The sequence below is a fragment of the Macaca nemestrina genome, chromosome 5 (assembly GCF_043159975.1).
Source record: "Macaca nemestrina isolate mMacNem1 chromosome 5, mMacNem.hap1, whole genome shotgun sequence".
NCBI classification, from domain to species: domain Eukaryota; kingdom Metazoa; phylum Chordata; class Mammalia; order Primates; family Cercopithecidae; genus Macaca; species Macaca nemestrina.
In genome coordinates, this window is record NC_092129.1 from 83,610,992 (window position 1) to 83,628,171 (window position 17,180).

A 17,180-nucleotide genomic window follows, 5' to 3' on the forward strand; every position below is an offset into this window, starting at 1 on the left:
TAATTTTTATTAGTTATCTCTTTGTTTGTGCATTTATCTGGTTGCTTTTGCTTTAAAGTTGCCATCAGTTTAAAATAATGGGTTATAGGATGTTATTTATAAGCCTTACAATAACTTCAAAAAAGAAACCTTATAATAGATACACAAAAAATATAAAACAAGAAATTAAAACATACCACCGGATAAATTCACTTTCACTAAAAGGAAGTCAGGGAGAAATGAAGAAAGAGAATACCAGAAAACAAATAGAATGGCAGGAATAAATGCTTACTTATCAATAATAACATTCCAGGTAAGCGAACTCAACTCTCTGATCAAAAACATAGAGTGGCTGAACGGATCTTTTTTTTAAAGACACAATGATAATGATCTGTCACTTGCAAGAAACACAAATAGACTGAAAATAAAGGGATGGAAGAAGATATTCTCTGCAAATGAGAACCAAAAAAGAAAAAAAAAAAAAAGATCAGGAGTAGCTATATTTAGATCCGACAAAATAGATTTCAAGACTTAAACTAAAAGAAGACACAAAGAAGGCTATTATATAATAACAAGGGAGTCAATTTAGCAAGATAATGTAACAATTGTAAATATGTTCGTGCCCAACAATGGAGCACTCAGATATATAAAACAAGTATTCCTAGAGCTAAAGAAAGAAATAGACCCCAATACAATAATGGCTAGAGATGTCAGCTACCAACTTTCAGCACATGACACAGCATCAATGGCATTATTCACAGAAAAAAAGATAAATAATTTTAAATTTATATAGAACTACAAAAGACCCAGAACATCCAAAGCCATCCTGAGCAAAAATAAAATAATGGGAGGAATCACATTACCTGAGTTAATAATACACTACAGGTGACAATAATATAGTCACCAAAACAGCATGGTACTGGTATAAAAACAGACACATAGACAATAGAGCAGAATTAAAATCCCAGCTATAAATCCATACATCTATAGTAAACTCATTTTTGACAATAGTTCCTATAATATACACTGGGGAAATGATAGTCTCTTCATTATATAGTGCTGGCAAAACTGAATATCCATATGCAGAAGAATGAAACTGCTACTCTCACCATATACAAAAAATCAAATCAAAATTAATCAGACTTAAATCTAAGCCCCCAAACTATGAAACTACTATGAGAAAACATTGAGAAATCTCTTCAGGACATTAGACTGAGCAAAGATTTCTTGAGTAACACCTCCAAAAGCACAGACAAGCAAATCAAAAACTAACAAATGGGATCACATCAAGTTAAAAAGCATCCGCACAGCCAAGTAATTAATTAACAAAGTGAAGAGATGACCCACAGAATGGGAGAAAATATTTGTTAACTGTCCATCTAATGAAAAAATAATAATGACAATATATAAGGAGCACAAACAATTCTATTGTGAAAAATCTAATAATCCAGTTCAAAAGTGGGCAAAAGACCTGAATAGATATTTCTCAGAAGAAGACATACAAATGACAAACAGGTATATGAAAAGTTGCACAATGATCATTGATCATCAGAAAAATGTAAATTCAAATGACAGTTGTTTTTACTCCAGTTAAAATGACCTTTATCCAAAAGACAGGCAATAACGAACACTGGAACGGATGTGAGGAAAGAGGAATCCTCATACTCTATTGATGGGAATGTAAATTAGTACAGCCTCTATGGAGAACATAATGGAGGTTCCTCAAAAATCAAAAAATAGAATTGCCATATGCTTCAGCAATCCTGCTCCTAGGTAGATATACCCCCCAAAAATGAATTCAGCATACTGAAGATATATTGGTACTCCCATGAAGATTGCAACACTATTTACAGTAGTCAAGATTTGGAATCAATCTAAATGTTCATCAACAGTTGAATGAATAAAGAAAATGTGTTACATATACACAGAGGAATACTATTTCGCTATAAAAAGAAAGAAATTCTGTCATTTGTAACAACATGGGTGAAATGGAAGACAGTATGTTAAATAAATAAGCCAGGCACAGAACGACAAACTTTGCATGTTCTCACTCATTTGTGGAAACTAAAAATTAAAATAATGGAACTCAGATAGAAAATAGAATAATGGTTACCAGAGGCTGGGAAGGGTAGTGGGTGGGAGGTGGGGCAGAAATAAGAGTAATTGATGAGTCCATGAATATAGTTAGATACAATGAGTTAGATTTAGTATTTGATAACACAACAGGGTGACTATAGTCAGCAATAATTTGTTTTCCGTTTTAGAATAACTGAGGCAGTTTCATTGAAATGTTTGTAACACAAGGAACTGAATGCTTTAGGTTATGGATACCCCATTTACACTGATGTGATTATTACAAATTGTATGCCTATATCAAAATATCTCATTAACTCCATAAGTATATACACTTATAAAAATTAAAAATTGAAAAAATTAAATTTATACACAAACTTCCAACTGAGGCTGGTAATCAGAGCTCCTAACCCATGTGTTGTTCAAGGGCCAGGTGGACATTCTTGCATTTCTACTTCTCAAATGTGCTGTTACCTCACACACACTGCTATTTCATCTAAGTACCCCACTCTATTTACATACTAATTCTTTAAATTTGTTTGTGGTTAATTTTCTCACCTGTTTCCTTTTTGCTTTACCTACTACAAAATAAAATAAATAATATTTCAATGAATGTATATAATTTCAGAGAAATTCCAGAGAAATTTCAAAGAAAGCAAACATTCTAATTTTTTTTTTTTACAACTGAATGATCACTGGCCAAACATAATAAAAATAGATAAACTAATGAAAATTTTAAAATTCTGAAATTTTTGGTACACTTAAAAGGTGTATATGGGGAAGTGGGGTGTGGCACTAAAGTGATGAAAATGCAAAACAGAATAAATGTTCAGAGAATTCAAATGTCTGTGATCTGCTGTTATTACTTCAGCTTATTCCTAATATAAGACTTAGGGCAGAGCTGAGACTCTCAAGGTCTCTCTTGGATGCTTAATATTGGATTAATACTGACTTGAGATTCAGTTGACATCTGTTAAAATAGTTCTGCATGGAAGTCCTAAAGAAAGGGGGCATATTGCTATTTGTGTAGGATAGAATTGAATTCCAACTAATCTGGGAAAACTCTATCCTTATCTCTGGTAATCCTGGATTTTGACTTTGACTCTCGGCCAAGATAAGGGCTCAGGGATTTATAACCTGCACTTTAAAGTTTAAAACTCCCCTGGATGCTGCCAGGATCAGTTTGTTTACTGATGGTTTTCACCCAGTGTATCCTGTTAGACACCCTGGCTTAGCTACACAGCAGACATGCATAATACCCCTTCCCAACTTCTGCCTTGAGCTCTCAAGAGGCCAAAAAATTTCAGGCACAGGTCTTAACTGCATAAAATTTCATGCATTAAGGAGCAGATAAAACCAAGTAGTCCTAAAAATTATCTTAATGTTAAGAGCAATTAAACATTTGGCTAAAACACGGACATAGTATTTAGTTGTTGATTATGATGTATTAAAATAGAGAATATAATAAATTTAAGAATTTGTAAAGTATGCTATATATTTGTAGTTTTTCTGAGAATTTTAGGTTTGAAATATTCTGTGTAACCTCTTTTGATATCCTTCTTGAGTAAGTATCCACAAGGAATGACAAAACTAAACAATTCATCTTAATTTTGATGGAATTTTCCAACCATGACCTGCGTCCATTAAAATCACATTGAGTCAGAGGAAGGATAAAATGCTCAGGTGTTGGTTAATTCTTAAGACAAGATAAAATAATTTTATGTAAAATATCCTGCTATGACTTAAAGTAACTATCTAAAATGCTAGTCAGTGAAATTTGAGCTGTTCAGTGCTTTTTTAAGATCTTGGCTTAATGTCTAACACAGTAGTATATATTCTTGTCTCAGTTTTAATTTTTAATAAAAATTATGTACATTTAGGGAGCATAATATTGTGGATTATACATATATATAGAAAAAGGATTACTAGTCATGTACATTTTTAATTTGGTAAAGCGTTCAAAATATTTTTTTTGTTTCTTGAGACAAGACCTCATTCTGTCACCTACTCTGGAGTACAGCAGCACTATCTCAGCTCACTGCAGCCTCAATCTTCTAGGCTCAAGCAATCCTCCCACCCCAGTCTCTGATAACTGGTACTACAAGCATAAACCATCACACCCGGCTAAGTTTTGTAGAGAGAGCCTAGGCTGGTCTTGGACACCTGAGCTCAGGCCGTCTGTCTGCCATATGCTCTCAAAGTGGTGTAATTACAGGTGTGCTCTACTGCACCTGGCCGAGAATAACATTCCTGAAAAATATATTTTTGGTTTTCAGTAATAAATATATTCAACAATAAGAACTTTACTATAGCTTACTCAATTTTTATTTTTGCAAGTAAAAAGGCAAGAATCTAAAAAGTTACATTATTGTTGCCTAAATATTTATTATCTATATACCTCATCATTTGCTATTGATAGAATCAAATAAACACATTTGAGATCAATATTCATGACATACCCCATGGTGTTCATATATCCAGATTAGAGCATTTACCACTCATAAAGAACTGTATATGCCCAAATAACTCGTAAGTCAGATATAAAGTCTGATAGTTAATTTCGTATTAATCAATTTTATAAACATACTATTATATTTTCAATGTTTTTCTTTATTATATTTGTAATGTACTGTTACATAAAGCATAAAATAAGTATAGAACAAAACATGTATTTCTGGAAGCAGGAGAATTTAGTAGATTTACAAACTTCAATGCACATATTCTTGATCAACATTGTCAAAAATTGCTTTCTTTGAGCTTCAAATTTCTTCATCTAAACAAATGAGAATGCTCCTCTCATATGGGAATATTGTGAAAATAACTTTCCTATTTTGTAAACCATAGGTTCTATGTAAGTGAAACTCATGAAATACATTACATTTCAAAGAAAACAAATGGTGAAAGAGTTTTCTTTTTTTTTTTTTTTTTTTTTTTTTGAGACGGAGTCTTGCTCTGTCCCCAGGCTGGAGTGCAGTGGCCGGATCTCAGCTCACTGCAAGCTCCGCCTCCCGGGTTTAGGCCATTCTCCTGCCTCAGCCTCCCGAGTAGCTGGGACTACAGGCGCCCGCCACCTCGCCCGGCTAATTTTTTGTATTTTTTAGTAGAGACGGGGTTTCACCGTGTTAGCCAGGATGGTCTCGATCTCCTGACCTCGTGATCCGCCCGTCTCAGCCTCCCCAAGTGCTGGGATTACAGGCTTGAGCCACCGCGCCCAGCCGGTGAAAGAGTTTTCTAATACAATAGGTAAAGTTCACTGAAACCAGTCATATATGGCTGACAGACTGTATAACAATGTCTCGAATTTGATAAACTCGTTAAAATGTGTATATACTTCTGAGAGCAGATGAGGCTGAGCACACACATGCATGTTTGTAGCAGCACAATGCACAATTGCAAAAATATGGAACCAGCCCAACTGTGCATCAATCAGTGAGTGGATAAACAACTTGGGATATATATATATATATATATATATATATATATATATATATATATAATTTTTTTTCTTCTCCCCAAACAGGAATTGTAATACACACCACACACACACACACACACACACACACACACACACGATGGAATGCTACTCGACCATAATAAGGAATGAATTAATGGCATTTACAGCAACCTGGATGGAACTGGAAACTATTATTCTAAGTGAAATAATGCAGGAATGGAAAACCAAACATCATTATGTTCTCACTCATAAGTAGGAGCTAAGCTATGAGAATGCAAAGGCATAAGACGATACAATGGGCTTGAGGGACCCAGAGGAAAGGGTGGGTAGGGGATGAGGGATAAAAGACTACAAATTGGGGTCAGTTTACGTTGCTCAGGGGGTGGGTGCACCAAAGTCATAGAAATCATCACTAAAGTTCTTATTCATGTAATCAAATACCACTTGTTCCGCAAACACTTGTGGAAATAACAAATTTTTTAAAAAGAAAAAATATATAGAGAGAGACTCCTATCTTTCACATTGTGATGAGAGCGCTGGAATCAGTATTGTGAGCAGTCTTCTCCTCCCATCAAAACATAATAGAACAATGATTAAAGTGATTAATTTTTTTAAAAAATACTTCTGAGCGCGCTTAGTTAGCAGAAGAGTCAACTATCTCAAAATCTAAGGAAAGACAGTGCCTGAAGGAAATAAAAGACACGAACATGAACTCACATGGGTTAGATGGAACTGGACACCAGTAAGGAAGAAATCTGTGCAACTGTGGCCTTGAGAGTGATTTTTAAAGATACAACACCAAAGGCATAATTCATGAAAGAAATGATAAATTGGACTTTATCAAAATTAAAGCTTTCCTCTGCAAAATAACTTCATAGTTAAAAAGATCAGTTACACATGGGGAAAACATATGTGAAAATCACATTTCTAATAAAGAGGTTTATATCAAGAAAATTTAAACCTCTCTCAAAACTCAACCATAAGAAAACAATCAACTGAAAAATGGGCAAAAAATAAGAACAAACACTCTACCAAATAAGACATATGGGTGTCAAATAACCAGAAAAAATGCAAATTTTAAACCACAATAAGACACCACCACAAAGTTATTGCTACCTGTATATGATATAAAAATATATAATTACTATATATAATTTACTATACATATATGTGCACAGTTTTGGCTGTTTCTGTCAAGAAATCAGAGCAAATAGAAATCTCTTACATTGCTTACTGGTACATAGTATAGTACAGTATGTCACCATCTAATCAGCTAAAAACTAATTTATTAGTTTCTTATAAAGTTAAATATATGCTACAATATAATTCATAATTCTGTGATCCTACATCTAGATATCACTCCATAAAAAATAAAAACTTAAATTCATCCCCCAAATGGTACACAAATATCTGTAGTATTTTATTCATAATTACCAAAAATTTCAGACAATCCAGATCCCCTTCAAGTGGTAAATTGTTAAACTGTTATAATCCGTAAAATGAAATGCTACTACTCAAAGATACAGAGGAATGCCCCAATGTTAAATTGTTATTAATTTCTCTTCGCCCATGTCTAAAGCTAGAGGGCGCTGGAGTTATGTATGTTTTTTCCCCCCACCTTTGGTTACAGGAGTAAAAGCCAAGGTTGTTGAGTTTAGTAAAATAGTTTCTTTTGAGGGAAAATCTTAGTTAAGTAGAATGGAATTATCTGGGCATATTTCAGAGCATTATTTTTCTCCTCCCCAAGCAGAAAAAAAATTTTCTCCAGTTTTATGAGAGCATGGTGGACTTCTTGAAAATAAAACTCATTTGTGGCTGGACTCCTCAGAGTCTGACTATCTGAAGATGGCTCACAGTGAGCCTCCTATAAGTCTTGAATTACAGTTTAAGTGTTTCTACTGATATTGGCCCTAGCAGCGGCTTCTGCTCCTGGGCTTTCGCTCTGGGTAAGTTGTGTTCCCTGTATCTGCTTCTATATTCAGTTTTGAGGGCATCTGCTTGCCCTGTAATCTCAACAGATGCAAGAACACTTGTTTTTTAGCTTCAACTGTTCAGCTGTTTTGTTATTTTAAGGATAGGAGTGCTGACTTCCAAACTACTAACATGTCAGAGTAGAAACATAGCCCCTTATTTCAACTGCTTAATAAATCTGTGTTGCATCCAATATGACACTGCCTGATCATCTCAGAATTCTCTACTAAGATGGACAGAGATTCTACATAACACCCTTATCTTCCATAGACATATGTAGTTTTGTGGCATTTGCAAAATTAGATGGTTCAAGTGACAGCACCACTTACTGCCATATTTTGGAACTGATACAGGCTCTTCTCTTGCTCTTGGCCCCAATCAAAGCTAAACAACGGATTTAGGTATTGTCAGTACAGAAGACCAGCATGATGATCGATCTCTACACTATCCACAGGATCTAGCCTCCTTTACACTTTATTGTAACACAGAGTAGGAGAAATAATATAGCTGTTGAAGTGTGAATTCATGAATGGGTGAAGTTAATGTGTACTACAGTCTGTTTTAAATGAATGTAAGCTGAATTTGATTCTCCTGCTGGATCGAGATTATTAAGAATACACAAATGACCACATGCCAAGTAGTTGCGTGATCTGTTTTAGTAAATATACCATATTCGTTAGAGCACCCAGAGCTGAGGTTATCACACAGTTAAGGTTAAGATAGACCACTGTCATCTATTTTGATCTATATGTTTTCCTATGAAGTTTGCGCTATACTGAATGTTGCTTCTGGTACACTGTTTTGATTGGGAGTTAGAGGTATCATGGACTTATATGAGCATTTTTCTACTGTAGTTACTCTTAAATCCACAGTTTAAGGAACCAAAGTCGGGATACTGTGAGCTCTTGAACATATCCTTCTTGATTATGCACTCGAAGACCAGAGAAACAGACTGGGCCCACAGACCTATTGGAAACATTGTGAGATGGAGTTGGGCTAGGATTTGAATTATCAATCTAACCAGGAAGTAAAAGAATGAGGAGGGTTTATGGCTTTTGGATTTCCTGGTATCAGTTCACTCTCAGCACAACCTCTGCATCCAATAGCCCTAGGAAGATCTGACTATTTCCTTTTCCTAGTATTTATTTACTATAAAAAAAAAATCTGTACTTTTTTTCTTTTTTTTTTTTGGTCGCTGGTGGAGGGTCTTGAATATGAGTCATCCAGGTTCTTGGTGTTTTGAACAAAGAATTAGACAAAATACACAAACAAAGCAATAAGAGAATGAAGCAACAAAAGTACAGCATTATAGAAACAAAAGTACCCACTACAGAGTGGGAGTGGGCTTGACCAAGTGGCTCAAGAGTGCTGGTTACAGAATTTTCTGGGGTTTAAATATCATCTAGAGATGTCCCATTGTTTACTTGGTTACATTCTATGTAAATGAAGGAGTCGCCCACAACTAGTTTGATTTGTTACAAAATGTGGCCAATCAGAGGCTGAAGTAAAGTTACAAAGTTACATCCCTATGAGAATAAAGACTAGGTCTATGACCAGTCTGATTGGTTACAGGAGGGGACCAATCAGAGGTACTTTCCATTTTTCATTTGTAATGCAGAAAGGGGGAAGATGGCAAAGGGAGTATTCTCTGATTATTTTGTTATTTGGGCATGGAAAGGTGGGGGTTTTCCTTTTGATTCAATTTCAGAAGGCAGTAAGAATCAGCCTTAGGTTCCCTGCCTCCAGACCCTATTCTCCTGCCTCATTTGCCCTTGGAGAGACATGATTCCCATAAGTCTTCATATGAGGCCTTAGAGGGACTGATGGTCCTTTTTCTGTGACTGCTTCATGTGGACTTGGAGTGCAGTCTCTACCTATTGGGGATCACAGAACTCTTGCCTTGCTCTATCTAGTGGATACATCCTCATGTCTATGTGGATACATAACTTCTTTATGGCCAGGAGTTGTGTCTTAACCTGAAACTGTCTGGAAACTTTGTCACATGATCATCTGAAGCTTGATGGTATCTAGGTGAGAGGAAATGCATTTGTTTAAGAGACTTAACAAACATGGTCCAAAAACCAAGGCAAGTATAATATTAATAGTGGGCTGGCCAGAGGAAGGAATCATGAACCCAAACTTACCGTTTTTTACCACGAGCCCCATGACTCAGATGGTTGTTGCCATATCTTAGAGTCCTGATCAGCTAGTTTTCAGGTGAAATCTCTTATTAATCTTGATTGGTTGACATCAAAACAGCATTCTTGCTCTAGAAAGAGACAGAAGCCAGCTTTTTTGGCAGGTAGGAGATCTAGTCTCCTTCTATTTTGCAAAGCAACTGCTGCCAAGGAGTCTATTTGATTTCGATGGTGATGACATTTTGGGCAATGTCATCCAAGCTTTCTATAAAATCCTTGGAGAAAAATCAGTAATAGGATAGAACTGTGGCAAGCCTGCTAACTCCCATTCCTGCTCTTGCTGTTATTTCTATCCCTAGGGGTATAGTTTGATGGCTTGTTTGTATCTGTTGGTTGCAGTTAAAGGCATAATGAGGGATTGTTTGTTGGGGGCTATATTAATTTTGAGGGCTAAACAAACAAGCGTACAGGTTTCAGTACAATTGACTGGTAATCATAAGTAGGAACTGGTTCCAAACAGAAAAAAAGGCTTCTTGATTTTCAAGATAAAAATTGTTTTCTATGGTGAACATGTGGGTTAGCTTGTTGTTTGCACATTCCCAGGTGGTTACGGTCCCTACTAAGGTGGCTCTGGTGAAAGGCTGGAAAGAACCTTGGAAAACATCCTGAGCTTCCCCAGCAGTTCCGTTTTCCCAGTGGAGCTAGTTATGCTTAGTGTACACGGACAACCACCCAGAGGTATTTTTGTACTGGACAACCAGAAGGCAACTAGATGTCTCTTGATGGTACTTAGACTGTATATAATTTAAAGTGGCCTTAACTAGTACTGATTTTCCTGAAAAATGTACAGGTTTTCTAAATGATGTAGTCTGGATATTTGCATAGTTATTGGTGGTATTCATTGGACTGGTGGTATTTAACAGTCTTTGTGTTAAATTTAAAGTTCTTAATAAATACCCAGAATCCATTAATTGCCAGGAGGATAAAGTGACCTCTGTTTTAAAATAAAGCTGATTCCAAGTATTCATGGTCCCAGTATACACAGGTTGTGGGTGACTATTACGGAACAAAAAATACTTACTAGTTATTTTGTTCTATAGAATGGGAAAATAGGGAGGTGGATCCCTATGCTGTCAGGAATGTTTGTTATAACAATAAATTGGAACATTTTTCTTAATTATTAAAAAGGAAATGATTTGATCCATTTGGAAGAAAGCAGTTAAATTGTAAAATATAAAACTGGCTATTATTATACAGCCTACAGTAACTATGCAACAAAGATGCCAAGAAAAGTTGGTAGGTATTTACTTATCTTTTGGCTGTCTTTTAACAGGTACTTCAGGTATTCCACAGATTCACATGAATAGTGGGTGATGGGAGCTTCAGGTTCTAGGTCTAGGGCTTCAGGTATTGTAATTTTGACTATGGAAAGATATATCAACTATCTCATCCTAGTGCTCTGACAGCAGAAGACTTGGTCCGTAGCACTGAAAATGGTCCATTACATTTTGGTTGTAATTGTTATGCAGGTGATTCCATACTTAAAAAAGTGCCTTATCTCCTGGACTGATTTTGGGTTGCAGGTTAGTTGCTGCTGTGGGGAGCCTTTGAGTTCCAAACTTTTGTAAAGCAAAGATAGGCCATTATCACTTTGGACACTCTTGGTTAACCCAAACTGGGGAATTATTTTCTTTAAGAGAACCTTTATAACTTCATTAGCCTTCTCTGTTCTGGTAAAGTAAGCTTGTATACTTTGTATGCTGGCATGTGGGTGAAAGCGAATTGTCAGTCTTCTTTAATTTTAGCCTGTGTTCACATACAGAATCTATTTTACAATTAGTTATTCATAAACCTTCCACAACTTGTTCAAATCTTTAGATTTTTTCTGATCTCACTTAAAACAATCCTTCACCACTCTAAATTTGGGCGAGAAATACACATTCCCATGACTTTTATTCTACTTTCATTCTAGTTCCCTAATAACATATGTTTTGGCAAAGTTTTGTATACAGAATTATGTGTTAAATAGAACTATTATCCTTTATAACCTTAAATTTTAGTGAAATCCTAAAGTACAAGAAATCCTGAACTGTAAGAGATGAGCATTTTATACATGAGGAAAATCACACAATTTTTAGAAACATATTTTACCATATCATAACCTTTTCTTAATTGGAAATAACTCAGATATCCAATAAACATTGACAATAATATTAAGATTTTAAATTGCACAAAAAGTTTACCTAAAACATTTATCCCAGTTACAAGTACTCAATTCTTTCATGTTTAACAGTTTATCTAGATTAATTCAGAAAACTGAGATATTAAACACCTCAAAATATCTAGAAAAGACAAATATAAAGCCCAGACAAAAATGTATGTTGACAATTCTGAAGACATTTCTGTATTTATTTTGCCAATAATTTTAAAGCCAGCTTGTTTAATAAAGGTTTACTTAAGTCACATGAACTTGAAAAATGCTTGAACTTGTTTACTTATTTAATGAGTGCTCTTTTACTTATAAGTCAATTTGGCAGACACAACATATAACACATACAAAGCTATGAAATAATGAAGCGACTAAAGCACTTATTTATTGAAATAACAGTACATGCCATAGAGTGGGAGTGAGCTTGAGTAAGTGGCTCAAGACTGTTGGTTACAGAAATTTCTGGTGTTTAAATACCCGGTAGAGGTTTTCCACTGGTTATTTGGTTACACCCTATGAAAAAAATAAATGGCCTGCAACCAGTCTAATTGGTCATGGGAGGTGACCAATCAGAGGCTGAAGTGAAGTCACAAAGTTACACCCCTATGCAAATGAAGACTACACCCATTATCAGTCTGATTGTTTTCAGGAGGAGACCAATTAGAGGTACTTTCAATTTTTCATCTGTGATGCAGAAAGCGGGAGAGTTGCAAATGGAGTAGCCTCTGATTCTTTTGGTACTTTGGCTTTCAAAGGTGAGGTTTTCATTTTGTTTCAATTTTAGAAAGTCAGCATGAATCAGCCTTAGGTTTCCTGCCTCCAGACCCACTTCTTCTGCCTCACTTTGGAGAAAACTTATTGAACAATGTGGTAAATATTTGCTGTGGTGTTATGCAATCCTCTTTAAGAGGATCCAATCTCTCAGAAGTGACTTATATCTGGAAAATGTAAATAGAATAACGCCTTTTAATTTTTAGCAACAGACATAGTTAGAGGTCTTGAAACTGCCTTCATGATTCAATTACCTCCTACCAGGTGCCTCCTACGACACGTGGGGATGATGCGTACTGCATTTCAAGATGAGATTTGGGTGGGGACACAGTAAAGCTATATCAAATGGGTTTCATATATTTAAGGAAAAAGCTTAAATTTTAACTTAGTCCTCAAGTCCATTAAGGAATGGAAAATGAATTTTTTAGCTAGAACTATTATTCAGGTACTACCCTAGAAGTACATTTCCATCGCATTTTCATGGTCCTTTTATTTTTGTTGTAAATTTCCAGAAGTGTCATGACATTTTATGTCTTTATTTTCATGTATGCAATTTTCTCTGATCATTATATATGGCACCTAATGCTTCCTTTGATCATCTCTTAGACATACTTCAAAATTCATCCAAGCAGTCCTTGCACAGATAACTTTTTTAATAGTACTTATCTGGTTAAAATACTCCAAACATTTGGTGATATAGCCATCAGAATATTTGCTGTTGCATGAAAAATAATTGTTTTTGATACAGAATATATGTACCTTTATCGTACAGACTACACTAGGTCTTACACATTCCTCAATGTCTACTGTACAGTAAAGTGCTAATATGGTATAAGTGATTATGACCCAGTGGATGAATTAAATGAATAAAAGAAAAAACTATGGTGAATATTTTTGTTGATTTGTGTGAGAAACTGCTTAGAACTTCTCCTTTCTACACAATACTAGTTGTAATTGTGATCATATAATATAACTTCTCGTAAGTTAAAGGAGATTTATTATATTTCTTGGCAAAAAACTGACTGTCATCATAGGTTTCCTAGACAGACCAATTTTAGTTTAAATTGGGGTTATACATCTTTACAAAATGTACTAACCTTAGAGGTTTATGTGAGAATTTAATTATTAAAAAAACTATTCCTAAAATGCTTAGAAGAATATCTGGTAAGTAGCTATTAATCAATAAATAATTGTTATTATTATTGTCATGTCTCAAACTTCCTAAAAGGGTTTTTATTGATATTTTAGAATCTTTCAAAAATTGAAATGTGTTTAGCCATATGTTTAGATAGTGAAGTGTTTATAAAATTATATCATTCATGGATATATAAATATTTATAATTTTACTTATTATACATTTGTTGTTTTTATGATACTTAAAATTATTTACATATATGTCATTTACAATAATTTATAAAGTCTTTTATTGTGTTTAGTAGAGTGCCTGGCATAATGCAGGCACTTCTATAAAATTTTAGTTCTTAATATTAAAACTATTTAATTTCAAAGTTCATGCCCAGTTTAATATAGTAAATTGTATTATTTTTATATTTATTTAACTGATTTACACTTGCAGCATGTCATTACTGGGGATGTATATTGTCATGTATTAGAGTTCTCTAAACAACCAACAACCAATGGGACATATGTATCTGCACATATGGGTATATATACACATATTTTCTATTATTACATATAATACATGGTAACTATTATATATTGTGTGTATAATTGTATACAATTATTTATAACATAATAATTATATATTGTATGCACAATCATATATAATTATTAATAATATATAGCTAATATATTGTATGTATGATTATATATTATTATTTATATATCTGTTATATATTGTATGTATAACTATATACAATTATTTATAATATATAATTATTATATAGTATACAAAATTATATATAAATATTTATAATATGTAACAATATATATTATATATTGTGTGCATTTTAATTATAAAATATTTCATGTAATGCCATATATTTTTATATTATATATTATCTATATATAGAGAGATTATATTGTTTTTCATAAAACAACAGAAAGAGAAAGTTTAAGGAGTTAGCTCACCTGATTGTGGAGAGTTGGCAAGTTTAAAGTCTGCACTCTGAACCAGAAGGCAAGACCCAAAGAAGAGTTGCAATTTAATTCCACAGACAGTCTGTTGGCCGAATTCTCTCTTCTTCCAGGGAGGGCAGTCTTTTTCTAATAAGGCCTCCCTTCAACTGATTGGATGAGCCCACCACATTAAGATGTGCTTCACTCAAATATACTGATTTAAACTTTAACCTTAGTTACAATTACCTTCGCAGAAACATCCAGAATAATATTTGACTAAATATCTAGGTACCTTGGCATAGCCAAGTTAACACATAAATTAACCATGCAAAGTGGTAAAAGCATAAATTCTGAAACCATATTTTTCTGGATTCGTAACTCAGTTTCTCTGCTCAGTTGCATTACAGCTAGCATCTTACTTCACTTTTCTTTGAAGCAACTTACTTTACTTTTCACAATTTCAGATGCCTCATCTATAAAATGAGGATAGAGACAGTATCTGTTTCAGAGGCTCATTATGAAGACAAAAGTTAATGAGAATAATGATCTCAACACAGTGTATCTTGCATACTAAATGCTTCAAGATTGGAGGCTTTATTATTAGTGTCAAAAACAGACCTTTGGTAAGAATCTCTTTTTGTAAACAAAAATATCAAGTTTTGATATTACAGTTTTAATAACTCCATATTAAACCTGTTTCTGTGACTTGTGTCTCATCTTTAAATACATAGGAACAATTCACCAATGGAAACAAATGGACTAGGATGTTTGAGAAGATTATTCTTGAACAGTTGATTCCATGCTCAGTTGTATTTATACTAGGATGACTACTTACATATTATTCTTGTTTTGATTTTACATTTATAATCAAATGTAGGTAGTTTCATAAACAGTATTCAAATTATTAACATTATAATTGTGAATAATATATTTTTAAATTTAAAATAACCTCCATAACTTTTACTAATCACCTTGAAAATTTATATTATTGGGAATTTCCTTTTTTTTTTTTTTTTTTTGGAGATGGAGTCTCACTCTGTTGCCCAGGCTGGAGTGCAGTGGCGCGATCTTGGCTCACTGCAAGCTCCAACTCCCAGGTTCATGCCATTCTCCTGCCTCAGCCTCCCAAGTAGCTAGGGCTACAGGTACCCGCTACCACGTCCGGCTAAATTTTTTATTTTTAGTAGAGACGCAGTTTCATCGTGTTAGCCAGGATGCTCTCGATCTCCTGACCTGGGGATCTCCCCTTCTGGGCCTCCCAAAGTGCTGAGATTACAGGCATGAGCCACAGCGCCAGGCCGTGAATTTCTTAAATTTACTATTCAACTTTATGTGGAGAGAAGGGAGAAATATTATTTAATTTTTTTAATTTCAATTCTTCTGTCTTTTTTACAACATTCATTTAAACGGTTGAGATGATATCTCATTGTGGTTTTGTTGTGCATTTTGCTTATGATTAGTGATGTTTAACATTTTTTATATGTCTGTTGAACATTTGCATATCGTTTTTTGAGAAATATCTTCAGGTTTTGTCCTGTCTTTAATCAGATTATTTATTTTTTTTTTTCCTATTACGTTGGTTAAGTATCTTATATCTTCTAGGAATTAATTCCTTGTAAGTTGAATAGTTTGCAAATATTTCCTCTCATTCTGTAGGTTGTCTCTTCATTTTGTTTATTCTTTTTTTTTTTTTTTTTTTTCCTGTGCAGAAGCTATTTAGGTTGCTATGATTCCATTGGTCCATTTTTGCTTTTCTTGGCTGTGCTTTTGAGGTCTTACTCCATAAAAGTTTGCCCAAATCAATATCCTAGAGTGCTTCCCAAGTAATTACTTCCAGAAGTTTTACAGTTTTATGTCTTACATCTATGCCTTTAACCTATTTTGACTTTATTTTTGTATATGTTGAGAGACACAGGTCTAGTTTCACTCTTCTGCATATGGATATCCAGTTTTCCTGGTGCCATTTGTTGAAGAGACTGCTCTTTCCCCAATGTATGTTCTTAGTGCCTTTATAAAAAATGAGTTAACTGGAAATGCTTGGATTTATTTCTGGGTTCTGTATTTTGTTTAATTGGCTTATGTGTCTTTTTCTATGTCAACAAATATTGCAAGAATGCAGAGAAAGGCATTCAAACACTGTTGGTGAGAATGTAAATTAGTACAGCCACTACCAAAACAGTATGGGCGTTTGAAAATAAAACAAACTAGAACTAGAACTAGAACTACCACATGACCTAGCAATCCCACTGCTGAATATGTGTGTGTGTATATATGTATTTTATATATATACATACACACATATATGCATGCATACATGCATGCATATATGTATATGTGTGTATATATGTGTGTGTGTATATATATGTGCATTTTTAATAAGGTAATTCATATATCAAAAAGATATCCGCATTCCCGTGTTTATTGTAGTGCTATTCACAATAGCCAAGATGTGGAATCAACCTATCAATGGATGAATAAAGAAAATGTGGTGGCCGAGTGATCAATA